Here is a 10,796-nt window from a genome sequence, read left to right as displayed (position 1 = left end):
TATGCCATTAGGGAGCTGACTTAATCTAAAGACTGAAAGGGAAGAATTAGAAGCCTGACAGTGAAGATTGCCCAGACTGACAGTGGAAAAAGCCAAGATTGAAATTGAAGTATACCAATGGGATCATGTCTGGCATTATCTTTCAAATCTGCTGACCTTGAAAACCATACAAAGACATGTTCACATGGTAAATGCCAACTATTTGATAGAATAAGGCTGTGGAGGCATCCTATTGGAGACACTTAGATGATTTTCTAATTTTTAGATGGTATTTCCCAGTCCTCTATTTAATGAACTGATGAATAAGACACCTATTGAAGATCAACTGTTTACCCCTGAATTGACTTTTAAAGACCATGCATTATCCAGGTTGGTGTACTAATGCATGCTAGTGAAGACTGTTGAATATTAGTAGCTTACATACATTAATCATATTTAGTTCATAATTAGATATTTAGGGATCACAATCAGACACTTAGATGGTTTTACTTTTTTAGATGGTATTTCCCAGTCCTCTATTTAATGAAATGATGAATAAGACACCTATTGAAGATCAACTGTTTACCCCTGAATTGACTTTTAAAGACCATGCATTATCCAGGTTGGTGCATGCTAGTTAAGAATCACAGGAAGAATGTTGATTATTGTTAGCTTACATACATTAGTCATACTTATTTCATCATTAGATATTTAGGGATCACAATCAGAAAAAGGAATACATATTATAGTTGATATAGAGGTATTTGAATGGACATGAAATATTACATTTATGTTCAGCATACATATATTGTTGAAATGTGATATACATTATTATGTATAATTAGAAATTTGGATATTTAAATTTAATTTTTACTCCACAATATAATGTTGTATGTTTTAATTTTAGTTTACAATCAATTTAATAAATATCTTTAAAAAATGTTGAACAAAGTTAGAGCATAGACACAAGATGATTGTAAATGTATTTTATGAATATTTGACAACGTGTGTATTAACTTTGTTCCAATTTTTTTTTTTCAGATTGGCATCTGATGACTTCCAGGAATTTTTTATTTTTTCATAAACCTTTTTTTTTTTAAATGTTAATAATAAAATTTTTATTATTAAATACATTATTTTGAACAGATTATAATAAATATCCATATAATCTGTCAATAAAAAAAAGTTTGACTCCCATGACTGGTAGTAGGCTATTTGACAAGCACATATTACATAAAACTATCTTTTTTAACATTAATTGGGGAGTGAGATCCATCGATGCTTTTCTTTGGAAATTATTAGATGTTAAAATAATTTCGGATATGTAGTCAAAATTTGTCAAAAATTATTTGTTTTCACTTTTAAGAAGGGGAAGTGGTTAACTTACATTAAAGTGACAGTGTTGTTGAATGTCAAATTAATTTTATAAGATCTTGTATCTTCCTTAGGTATCTCAAAACATTATTTTCGAAATTATTTTAATTGTTACTTTTAAAAATGGTAGGTCATTTAACTTGATATTTTTCACAAGCTAGTTATTGGATGGCAGGTTAATCGATGTAATTTTCTAGTGGAGTCATTTAACTATAGTTATTAATATTATGTAGTTTTGAAAATATTACCTCTTGGGTTAGACATCACATATCTATATATAATTTTAATTCCCCTTTAGTTTATTTTGTCAATGTTAAATCAACATTCCAAATGTTTTGGTCCTTAAAGGGACATTCACAAAGTATATTGTGTATAGATTTTTTTAAAAATCATAAAATAATTTAAACATATTTAGAAAGTAATATAGAATTACATTCAGTCTTTAAATATACTTAGAAAAAAATACATCAATGCACATATCTTAGTCAATTACATAAGGCATCTATGTGCAACCAACAATCAGCATCAAAATAGACTATGTAGATATGTATTTAATACAAGAATATATATAATTACAATCTATTGATTGAATAACAAAACATATTAAGTTGTTCAAATATTATAATGTTATACAAAATGCATACATAACATATAGCTTAATGTCCCTCTAAGCTGAAGGCTCCAAAAAAACTCCTTTACAAAATATATTTCAGTCAGTGTGTAAAACAATCCAGAAGTTAATCTAAATTTGCTTTACTCATATGTTATACTAATTTATCAAAAGGAATGGGCCTAGGTTTCTGATATTTTAAGCATTATTGTGAAATGTTTCCTTAAAGGGACATGAAATCAAAATATACTTAAAGGGAGACAGTTTAAAAATTAATGATTTATACATTATGAATGAGTATTCTATTTTAAGCAACTTTAAAAATTGTCTCGTATTATGAATGCTCCTTGTGATGTTGCTATCATTACTTTAAAAAAAAGGCATTAAATAGATAATTTATTTGCTTCAGTACTCTGGACAGAACTTTGTTTTTTTGGTTGGATTAATTTATCCAACAATCATCAAGGACAACCCCGGTTTTTTGGAAACAATTGTCCGTAATCTAAAATATCATTATTGATTTGCAAAGAAAGATAACAAGATAACTGTTAACATTTGCGAATCGGATTAAATTATAAAGTTGCTTAACATTTCATGCTCAATCTGAATCACCAACGCTAAATTTGTTTGGACAGTGTCCCTTTAAGAAATTTAAATAGTGTATTTACTTCTCTTCCTATCTTGACATACTTTGCTTGAAAAGCATATCGAGATAGGCTCAGTAGATGAAGATTGGTGGATGCACAGAGATGCCTTATGTGATTGTCTCAACCATGTGCATTTAAATTTCTTCTGTTGAGGATATATAAATACTAAGAAAAATTGATTTACATTTTAAAGTCTAAACAATCTGCTATCTCTACAGATCATTTGATACAATTGTTTGTTTGTAATGTCTATTTAAAACTAAAGACGCCATTGCAAAATAACATATATGAGCACTTCCGACAAATACAAGCTCGAGGTTTATTTGCTAATAACAAACAAACCTGTAGTTTAACATTTATAAACAGATTATCCAAGTTACTGACCTTATAACCTGAATTTGATCATTAAGAAATATTGCGTGGGAAACGCATCTTGAAACACCAGATTAGCATCTTTAAACATTAGTCTAATGTCACGCAATAGCACACAATCAATGTGCATTATGAAATACATTTAATAGAGCAATGTCAATACTTCACAATAAGTCCAAAAATTTATTTTATGAACAATAAAGACATACAATATTAAATGTGTATTTGTATTAAAGAAAAAGACCGTTATTAAACCGAGAAATGTCTCCAACATTTAATAATGTGACAATATTAGATTTTAAAGAGAATTTAATCATTAATATTTAACGGATCACGGATATTAAATCTGCGTCACACATATCCGCATGACAGGCCCATGAGTTACTAATAATTCTACATGAAAAATAAAGTAACAGCACCACCATGAGGTATGTGTAAGGAAGTTAATAAGATATGAAACATTAATGAACGGCCAATCCGAGTTCATCACACAAACACAACTTGAGTCAGGATGGTCTCACAGACATTCTAACAATATTTCAAAATTTTATCCAATCAGATGTACAGATAACTTGGCCCATGGTGCATCTCATGTTTACTTCACCATATAAAAGTCCATTACACGTTGCCATCTTTGTCAGTTCTCTAATGCCTGCAGGCGTACTAGATATATTTTTATATATATATATATTTTAGAAGACAACCCAGCAGGCATGTAAGCTCCCAGGTTCACCAAGGAGGAGAGCGCTGCACTGGTCCACGCCGTCAAGGACTTTTATCCCCAGCTGTTTGGGAACAAGAGGAGGTTGACAGATGCGCACGTTAAGAAGGCCCTCTGGGAGTCTATCACCAATGCGGTTAGATTGGTGTGTGACGTCCAGAGGACCCAGGATCAGATCATGAGGAGATTCTGAGATATGAGGTTGCGGTTAACAAAAAAAGTCAACCTCATAAGGGACTGGGTACAAGCCCGTAAAAGAGGTGGCAAAAGAGAGGCCCCGCGGAAACTGTACCTACTCCCTTATGAGGTGACTTTATGCGAGCTCCTCAATCTCCGGGTCCCCAAAAGATTTCGATCCTCGCCATCCTCGGCCTCCTCTTCTTCCCTCCCAGCTGCGGGATCTGAAAGTCCTGACGCGGGGGCCAGGGCAGCTGCTTCTCCATCCGGTGGCCTGGGAGGAGATGGAGAATCTGAACAAGGTAATTATCCAACTTCATATAATAACTTAATATTTGTTATTTTTATCCAAAAATGTGTATACAGTCAGATACTAAACCTATACAGATCTCACAACATACACTACATATGATGTTTAGATATCTGATTTTACATTAGTGATACATGAAATAGGAATGATGTGTCTTGCGCTCTACAGAATATGCGTCACAGAGTGAAAATGGAATTGCGCATCCACGTTAACATGGCTTTGCTGTAAGTGGCATTGCTTTACACATGTTGCTCAAATGACGGATGCGTAATTCCGCTTGGAATCATTGCGCAATGATCGCGAAAATGGAATTGCGCATCCACGTTAACATGGCTTTGCTGTAAGTGGCATTGCTTTACACATGTTGCTCAAATGACGGATGCGTAATTCCGCTTGGAATCATTGCGCAATGATCGCGAAAATGGAATTGCGCATCCACGTTAACATGGCTTTGCTGTAAGTGGCATTGCTTTACACATGTTGCTCAGATGACGGATGCGTAATTCCGCTTGGAATTATTGCGCAATGATCGCGAAAATGGAATTGCGCATCCACGTTAACATGGCTTTGCTGTAAGTGGCATTGCTTTACACATGTTGGTCAAAATGAAATGTGAATTATTATATATGTGAAGAATACAGTATTCTTTTTTAAATATTATACATAATAAAAAAAGAAGAATACAAATAAATTATAACATATGCACATCAATTGATGAGAATGAAATAACAAAAAAAAAAATTTAAAGCTACAGTAAACAATAGAACTGATTGAAAATAAGAGTACAGGATATATTTATCATGAATTTAATTGAGGAAACAATTAACTCATGGGACTACCAAAGGATTAATATTTTAAAATTGATTTGCTAATAATGTAAAGATTTTAAACATGGCATGATTTGTATTAATGATATGCAATCCTCATTTAATATATTACAGATATGGATGTTGCTGCTGGATCCTTAAGGCAGGGCTTGTCACAGTATGGTATGTCTCATTTTAATTGACATTTGTCTTAGAAACATGGATAGAACATTACATACTTAATCCACATTGTTCAATATTTATATGTAGTGTCCCTTTAATAGATGAAAAATAAATAATTCTTCGGATATCCTTAAATAACATATTAGATTTGAATTGCATGCTCAATCCCATTCATTGTCAAATCAATAAAATTTGATATTAAAGGGATACTGAGCTAAAATTATTAATGTTGTCATTCAGATAGAGTATGCAATATTAATAAACATTTAAATATAATACTATAATCATACGTGAAATATTCTATTGCTAAATGTATTTTAAAATCCAGAATACACGTTTATCTGCAGCTCAATTTTGGTTGACCAACCTTGGTTTTTATTGATGATTGGTGGATACCTTCAACAAACAATATTTATGGAATCCAATATTGCTTATCTTCCTTTAATATTAAAATGTAGCAACATTAACATTATAATAGGAGTCAATGTTCAATCATTTTGAACAGTTTGAACAGTGAAATCAATGATTTAAATTAATCATGTCAGTGTCCCTTTAATAAACAATAGATTCATTCATCTTTACATTCTTTGGATTAAACAATATTGATATATAATTCACATATTCACTGTTGGAGTTACTTTATAGATATCAGCATACTCTCACAGCACCATGATTACATATTTGTACTAATCAAATTTGTTTTGTATTGTGATCAATATGTGTTGTGTCCTAAACAAGATTACTGTACATTGCACAAATGCCTCGATGTGCCACATGTCTTTGTTTATATTTGTCAACAGCTGTTCTTCAAAATGTGGTTTGTGTGTATTGTTTGAAGAACATTGATCAATGGGTATATTTAGATATGCAATAGCATCGTATGAGATGAGTTTGATGTCTAATATAGTCTGAAATTAAACATATGTTCAATATATCATTTTTAACAGAATGCCCTTGATTCAATCAAGCATTTTCTGGTTTAATGACTGCTCTATTCTTCACATTTTCAAGTTGATTAATCTTAAAATTCGATACAGATGTGATTTAGTGATATCCCAAATGTGTATATATCTATATCATTCATAGAGAGAGTTGGTGTGGTGAGCCCACAGGAATCCAGCAGTGACATAGAGCCGCCTTTGCGGTCTCTTGGTAAGTCCATTGACTCATTTATATGTCATTGAATGTGTATTGGTAATCAATATTATGAGCATGATTCTGATGAAGCATAACATTTGAAACAAACATATAATTTTCTCTTCTGATGATATATTAATTTTCTTTGAATATTGAAATATTAATAATTAAAACTTTATTAGTCTACACCTTTGTTATTCAGAAGATGTATAGCATATGTTTGTTTCCATGTTCTTTTTTGACAACAGTCATCAAGTGATACACACATGAGAAATCTTAAATGTTCTATGTACTATGCTTTTATGATTTGTAAATTAATACAAACAATACATCGAAAATATGAATCATTGAGAATAACAAATCTAATGTAATTTGTATGCTCCATCAAAATGATGTAAATCATAACTTTGGGTGTGTATATCTTTAATGCAACATTGATGTGTGTCTTTGAACAACAGTAACATATGTTATAATATCTGTTCTTAACGTGTACACAACATGTTATGTTTTACAGAGATTGATTTAACATATGTGACGGAGGAGGAAGAGGCTGCTTTGGAGTCTAATGGTATGTGAAATATATCTATCATGTTTCCAACATGTTGCTTTATTTGAAATCATTTCATTGAAGACATTCAAAGTCTACAGCTTTTGCACTTTAAAAAGGAATATTATTTGTCTGTTCAAATACACTACTGAACCCTTTCTATATCAGGCAGCATGAAATTTTTTTATTTTTAAAAAATGTATAATTCATGCCATCATTATGTCACATGCATATTCCAGGCCAAAACACAATAATAATGTTATAATTGTACAGACAGTAATTGATATTCATCTGAGTGCCTATATGCATACCATATCCTCATTTCATAATTGTTTACAAATTCAAACACACTTCTAAGTATATTGAAAACATAATCAATTTGAAATGCGTTGATTTGATTTCATGATGTATGAGATGTTAATATATATTTATTAAATTTTCAGATGGATCCACCACTTCTGGTCATCTGGTTTCCGCCCCTGCCCAGTCCCCTGACCAGTCACAGACCCCTCCCCATGCCCAGACCCCTGCCCAGACCCCTGCCCATGCCCAGACCCAGACCCCTGCCCATGCCCAGACCACTGCCCATGCCAAGACTCCTGCCCATGCCCAGATCCCTGCCGGCCCTTCCCATTTATCATTTCCTGCCCCTCCCAAAAAACGCCCATACAACCCCCTTCGCCGCTCTCCCCGTATTATGGCCCGTACAGCTGCCCAGACCCCAACTCCCCACTCCCCAGCTGTACGGCCTACCCCGGAGCATCAGCTCATCCCTCCCCAAGCCAATCCCATCCCTCCCCAAGCCAATCCCATCCCTCCCCAAGCCAATCCCATCCCTCCCCCCTGTCTCAACCTTCATTGTCCTGAGTGTCGGATTGTCCTTCCCAGGCACAGCTGTAAGTATCATTCAAAATCAACATTATAAGATACTTAAAGGTACACTGAAGGAAAATATTTTCTATTGTGATTCAAATAGAGCATGCAATGTTAATCAAATTTATAATTTACTACTCTTATGAATTATTCTTCATTCTCTTGATATCTTTATTGAAACAAAGAAATGCCTATAATTATTTTAAAAAATAAAATAATTGTGGACATCATTTCTTTATTGTTGGATGAATGTATCCATCAACCAGCAGGGACAAACAAAGTTGATAAACAAATATGGCCTGCCCTAAAAACCGACATTCTTGCATTCAAAATCTAGCTATAGAATTCAAACATTTAAAGAATATGTGTAATTTTTAAATATTTGTAATGTCATGCTCTATCTGAATCAGTCAATTAAATATTTAGGTTCAGTGTCCCTTTAATTTTATATCACTACATATACCAATCACCACTACTTGGATCCAACAATTTATGTACAAATGTTTATACATTATCTCTTGTCTAACCCAGTGGGAATGTAATTTCTTCAGGTTGCTATGTTTACACAGCTTGTCCTCAATGCCAAAATGTTTAAGGATAGGTGTGCCTACCACAGTATAATTAAAATATTTAAATCGCTAATGTAAGTACAATGTAAATCCTTTAACAAGATTTGATACACTCAAGCTGTATAAGTGGATCATCTAAAACCAATTAAAGGGGACAACATGTTTGAGTTAACTGTCCCTTTAATGATTTTGGTCTGTCTGAATAACATATTTCATGTGTAAAGAATAAATTTAAACTAATTGATGTAAAGAATGATTTGTCTTTATGATGACAATGTATCTTTGCTTATTTTTTCGTCTGTTGTGTAATTATCATTAATATTTAATTTATTCTTTATTTTAGGCTGTGACTCAGCATGGCTCATGCTAGAAGGTATAGCAAGAGTAGAGCAGGCCGTGTTGAGGAACGCAGCTGTCCTGAGAGGGATGAACGACACCATGCAGGCCCAGCTCCGGGTTCAGGACTTGACTCTGAGTGAAATTATGCGATTAAGTTCAAGGCCTGAATCTGGAGCTGGACATGCACAGGACGATGAAGAGGATGACCAGTAAGTGGAGGATCTGGAGATGCTCCAAGGTGGCAGATAAGAATCCTCCGTCCACATGTTGATGTTTTTTTTTATTGTTGCCATTTGGCCTTTTTAAAAGTTTATTGTTGTGCCTGTTGCACTCTTTTACCTTGTCATATGTCTCCAATGGGGCTATGGTGGCCCTTGGCAACTCTCTTCATGGACTGTGATGCACTCTTTTACCTTGTCATATGTCTCCAATGGGGCTATGGTGGCCCTTGGCAACTCTCTTCATGGACTGTGATGCACTCTTTTACCTTGTCATATGTCTCCAATGGGGCTATGGTGGCCCTTTGCAACTCTCTTCATGGACTGTGATGCACTGTGTTACCTTGTCATATGTCTCCAATGGGGCTATGGTGGCCCTTGGCAACTCTCTTCATGGACTGTGATGCACTGTGTTACCTTGTCATATGTCTCCAATGGGGCTATGGTGGCCCTTGGCAACTCTCTTCATGGACTGTGATGCACTGTGTTACCTTGTCATATGTCTCCAATGGGGCTATGGTGGCCCTTGGCAACTCTCTTCATGGACTGTGATGCACTGTGTTACCTTGTCATATGTCTCCAATGGGGCTATGGTGGCCCTTGGCAACTCTCTTCATGGACTGTGATGCACTGTGTTACCTTGTCATATGTCTCCAATGGGGCTATGGTGGCCCTTGGCAACTCTCTTCATGGACTGTGATGCACTCTTTTACCTTGTCATATGTCTCCAATGGGGCTATGGTGGCCCTTGGCAACTCTCTTCATGGACTGTGATGCACTCTTTTACCTTGTCATATGTCTCCAATGGGGCTATGGTGGCCCTTGGCAACTCTCTTCATGGACTGTGATGCACTGTGTTACCTTGTCATATGTCTCCAATGGGGCTATGGTGGCCCTTGGCAACTCTCTTCATGGACTGTGATGCACTGTGTTACCTTGTCATATGTCTCCAATGGGGCTATGGTGGCCCTTGGCAACTCTCTTCATGGACTGTGATGCACTGTGTTACCTTGTCATATGTCTCCAATGGGGCTATGGTGGCCCTTGGCAACTCTCTTCATGGACTGTGATGCACTGTGTTACCTTGTCATATGTCTCCAATGGGGCTATGGTGGCCTTGGCAACTCTCTTCATGGACTGTGATGCACTGTGTTACCTTGTCATATGTCTCCAATGGGGCTATGGTGGCCCTTGGCAACTCTCTTCATGGACTGTGATGCACTCTTTTACCTTGTCATATGTCTCCAATGGGGCTATGGTGGCCCTTGGCAACTCTCTTCATGGACTGTGATGCACTCTTTTACCTTGTCATATGTCTCCAATGGGGCTATGGTGGCCCTTGGCAACTCTCTTCATGGACTGTGATGCACTCTTTTACCTTGTCATATGTCTCCAATGGGGCTATGGTGGCCCTTGGCAACTCTCTTCATGGACTGTGATGCACTGTGTTACCTTGTCATATGTCTCCAATGGGGCTATGGTGGCCCTTGGCAACTCTCTTCATGGACTGTGATGCACTGTGTTACCTTGTCATATGTCTCCAATGGGGCTATGGTGGCCCTTGGCAACTCTCTTCATGGACTGTGATGCACTGTGTTACCTTGTCATATGTCTCCAATGGGGCTATGGTGGCCCTTGGTAACTCTCTTCATGGACTGTGATGCACTGTGTTACCTTGTCATATGGCTCAAATATTCCTTATTTTTACAAGATTATTTCTAAACGTTGTTGATGTTTTCTTACATACTAATAAAAGACATGTAATTGCACGATTCTTTGTCCTCATTCTTCATGTTATTTTTTTAAAGCTCTAGTTTATCTTGTTGATCCTTAAAGGGACCTACCAAAAATATGTTTTTATTAAAAATCATATATGTAAGACAATTGTAAATGACTTTAAGATTAACATCTCCAATGTAATCTTATTATTTGTC

At 35.3% G+C, this 10,796-nt stretch overlaps 1 long non-coding RNA gene across 1 annotated transcript; it reads left to right on the top strand.

Annotated features, from left to right (window-relative positions):
- The first annotated feature begins 1,318 nt into the window (after positions 1–1,318).
- Positions 1,319–6,319, top strand: LOC128662179 (uncharacterized). The gene is made up of 3 exons (XR_008402713.1): positions 1,319–1,479; positions 5,132–5,179; positions 6,266–6,319. It is a non-coding gene; the product is annotated as an uncharacterized LOC128662179 (long non-coding RNA).
- The last annotated feature ends 4,477 nt before the right edge of the window (positions 6,320–10,796 follow it).

This window comes from Bombina bombina, chromosome 6 (genome assembly GCF_027579735.1).
Source record: "Bombina bombina isolate aBomBom1 chromosome 6, aBomBom1.pri, whole genome shotgun sequence".
In the NCBI taxonomy this organism is placed as follows: domain Eukaryota; kingdom Metazoa; phylum Chordata; class Amphibia; order Anura; family Bombinatoridae; genus Bombina; species Bombina bombina.
The sequence above is the reverse complement of the archived record's forward strand: the minus strand, read 5'-3'. Positions and strand labels throughout refer to the sequence as shown.